Source organism: Rhinopithecus bieti, unplaced genomic scaffold (genome assembly GCF_001698545.2).
Source record: "Rhinopithecus bieti isolate Rb0 unplaced genomic scaffold, ASM169854v2 scaffold_40655, whole genome shotgun sequence".
Classification (NCBI taxonomy): Eukaryota; Metazoa; Chordata; class Mammalia; order Primates; family Cercopithecidae; genus Rhinopithecus; species Rhinopithecus bieti.
The window spans coordinates 59,351-63,336 of NW_016816823.1; the positions used below are offsets into that span (position 1 = coordinate 59,351).

At 39.9% G+C, this 3,986-nt stretch overlaps 1 pseudogene; it reads left to right on the forward strand.

Moving 5' to 3' along the window:
• Window positions 1-1,557: 1,557 nt before the first annotated feature.
• On the forward strand, window positions 1,558-3,702 carry LOC108517397 (mitogen-activated protein kinase 6 pseudogene; annotated as a pseudogene).
• The last annotated feature ends 284 nt before the right edge of the window (window positions 3,703-3,986 follow it).

Genomic DNA, 3,986 nt, shown 5'->3' on the forward strand with positions numbered 1-3,986 from the left:
TTGTTGATGATTTCCCTCTTGTACTTCTTCACCCTCCTGCAGCTTCAGATGACACCTGTGACAGCTCCCTTTCTAGCATGAAGGTACATTTCATAATTATTATTATTATTACAGAAATTATGTTTGACCTGATTGTCTGTAGGAAATGAACTGCTCACCTTTTAGACTCAATAGCCATTTAATACATCAGCAAAGTAATTAGCTAAAGAGCAGCCCAATACCCTGAGGCTAATCATCCACCTCTAAAAGGTAGATAATTTATTCCCTCTCTACTAGTGAAGTGAGCCCCAGTATTATTTACAGATAGAAATTCTTATATTTCTCATCAATTAAATTCAACTGTTGTCCTTTAGAGTCAAAGTTAGTATTTCAAGTGAAAGCACATCCCACCCTCCTTTCTAACACAACCACCTTTAGAACAACTTGGGCTTGAATTTTCTACACTCTTTGACCTTGAACAAATTTCCTAATATCTCTGAGCTGGTATTCGTATCCATAATATAATCTTATAAGGTTATTGTGTGTGTTCATGAGGCAATACGTGCAAAGACCAGCATACAGAAATGATCCATCAGTATCACCTTCACTAAAGACGGATTGTGAAATTAAATCTACCAAGACAGACTTTCCCTCATGGAAGCAGTACCATTCCACTACGGAATTTAGTTGATGCAATTTCCTGGTTTCTGATTTCCACCCGCAGCACAAACATAAAGTCTTCTAGCATGGGTTGGTTCTGGAAACATCAACCAAAGCTCCCCACGGATACAGACAGTCTACTTCCACCCCACGCAATTCTCCCCTGCCCACCAAAGAACATACATTTTAAAAAGACCAGAGTCAGGTCACGGTTACTCGGCGGCAACTGCGGCAAAGCGAGAGCCTGGAGACCTGAGCCGACACTGGGGGCTGTCCGCCCGCCCCGCATTCTCTCGAGGAGTCGAGAAGTCCTGTTGTATCAGAGTAAGATGGACGGTAGCTTTGATTGTGAGTGTGCTGAGCTGGAGCCACCTGATCACTAACAAAAGACATCTTCTGTTAAGCAACAGCTGCCAGGGCTTCCTGTTGAAATATACGGCAACAAAGGAAGCAAAGAAGCAAAAGGGAAATGGTGCCTACCAGCTCCTTAGAACGACGCTGCTCAGAGCTAGTGAGGAGAATGTTCATAGAAGCCTGTTGTGTGCATATTTATTCACATGTTTGTTAAATGTCAAATCGTTTAGCACAGTAATATGAGTGTATAATATGTCATGTCATTCCGTTTGAGTTTCTTGAGTGTTTTCTTTAAACGTCTGCAGAGTTGCTGCCCCTTTCTCGAACTATGAGTACTGCAATCTTTTTAATTCTCGATAGGAGTAGAGCTTTTTGAGCTTTAAGTCTAAGGGGAACTCAACAGGCCTGTTTGGCATATGCAGTGAACATCAAGAAACCATCTTGCTGTGGAAGCATAATTATTTTTCTTCTCACTTTTTGAAAAATCTTTCCTTTTGATGCCAGTTTCCTTGTTTACACAAGTTCAACCATTTGAAAGGAAAAGGCAAGAATTAGGGTTTCAAAATGGCGGAGAAATTTGAAAGTTTCATGAACATTCATGGTTTTGATCTGGGTTCTAGGTTTGTGGACTTAAAACCAGCGGGTTGTGGAGGCAATGGCTTGGTTTTTTCTGCTGTAGACAATGACTGTGACAAAAGAGTGGCCATCAAGAAAATTGTCCTTACTGATCCCCAGAGTGTCAACATGCTGTACATGAAATCAAAATTATTAGAGACTTGACCATGATAACACTGTGAAAGTGTTTGAAATTCTTGGTCCCAGCAGAAGCCAATTAACAGACGATGTGGGCTCTCTCATGGAGCTGAACAGTGTTTACATTGCTCGGGAGTACATGGAGACAGACTTGGCTAATGTGCTGGAGCAGGGCCCCGTACTGGAAGAGCATGCCAGGCTGTTCATGTATCAGCTGCTACGGGGGCTCAAGTATATTCACTCTGCAAACGTACTGCACCGAGATCTCAAACCAGCTATTCTTTTCATTAATACTGAAAACCTGGTGCTGAAGATATGTGACTTTGGTCTTGCACGGATCATGGATCCTCATTATTGCCATAAGCATCATCTTTCTGAAGGATTGATTACTAAATGGTACAGATCTCCACATCATTTACCTTCTCATAATAATTATACTGAAGCCATTGACATGTGGGCTGCAGGCTGCATCTTTTCGAAATGCTGACTGGTAAAATACTTTTTGCAGGTGCACATGAACTTGAACAGATGCTGCTGATTTTAGAATCTGTTCTTGCTGCACATGAGGAAGATCGTCAGGAGCTTCTTAGCATAATTCCAGTTTACATTAGAAGTGACATGACTGAGCCACACAAACCTTTAACTCAGCTGCTTCCAGGAATTACTTGAGAAGCACTGGGTTTCCTGAAACAAATTTTGACATTCAGCCCCATGGATCAGTTAACAGCAGAAGTGCTCTCTCGTCCTTACATGAGCATATATTATTTTCCAATGGATGAGCTAATTTCAAGTCATCGTTTTCATATTGAAGATAAAGTTGATGATGTTTTGCTTACGGATGAAACTCACAGTCACGTTTATAACTGGGAAAGGTACCATGATTGTCAGTTTTCAGAGCATGATTGGCCTATACACAACAACTTTGATATTGATGAAGTTCAGCTTAATCCAAGATCTCTGTCTTATGTCACTGATGAAGAAGTACAATTTGATCCCTGAAAATATGTGGAGATTGGGAAAAGTATCTGGAGGCTCCTGCTTTTGATACCAATTACTCTACTGAGCCTTATGAGCCAGATAATCATAAAAACAAATACTGTGATCTGGAGTGTAGCCATGTTTGTAACTACAAAACGAGGTCATCATCATATTTAGATAACTTAGTTTGGAGAGAGTTGAGTTAACCATTACTATGAACCCAGGCTTATCATAGATCTTTCCAAATGGAAAGAACAAAGCAACTTAAAAAATCTGATTAGAAAGGCAAGACAAAATGTGAAAGGAATTGATTGGTTAAAGCCCAGATAGCACTAGAGGAAGCATCAAAGCAATTGGCTGGAAAAGAAAAAGAAAAGAATCAGGGGTTTGACTTTGATTCCTTTATTGCAGTAACCATTCAACTTATTTCCCAACATGAGCCTACTGATGTTGTTGATAAATTAAATGACTTGAATGCTCAGTGTCCCAACTAGAATTGAAAAGTGTGATATCAAAGTCAGTAAACCAAGAAAAACAGGAAAAAGGAATGGCAAATCTGGCTCAGTTAGAAGCCTTGTACCAACCTTCTTGGGACAACCAGTTTGTGAGTGGTGGGGACGACTGTTTTTTCATAAATCAGTTTTGTGAGGTAAGGAAGGATGAACAAGTTGAGAAGGAAAACACTTGCCCAGTTACTTGGACAAGTTCTTTAGCAGGAAAGAAGATCCTGAAATGCTAGAGACTGAGCCAGTAGAGGATGGGAAGTTTGGGGAGAGAGGAAATGAGGAAGGATTTCTGAACAATAGTGGGGAGTTCCTCTCTAACAAGCAGCTCGAGTCCACAGGCATCCTGCAATTTCACAGTCCAATTGGGTCACCACTTAAGTCAATACAGGCCACATGAACACCTTCTGCTATGAAATCTTCCCCCCAAATTCCTCATCAAACTTACAGCAGCATTCTGAAACATCTGAACTAAAACACTCAGCAGACATTTTCTTTGTATTTTTCATGAAAAGCATTTTGTCTTTTTTTTTTATAACTAGTGTTTAAGTCACTTTTTACTTGAATCAAATGGTGTCATTTAGTAAGGATTTTATTAGTTGGTTTATTTTATTATTGGTTTTTAAAATGTGGACTTTTCTTCTACATGTGAGATGGTTTTCATTTTAACTGGCGTGTCGTTTGCACACAAAATTAAAGAATAAAGCAAAATAATGGAACACAAGAGGAGACAAAAGAAATGCGCTAAGACAAGTAAAG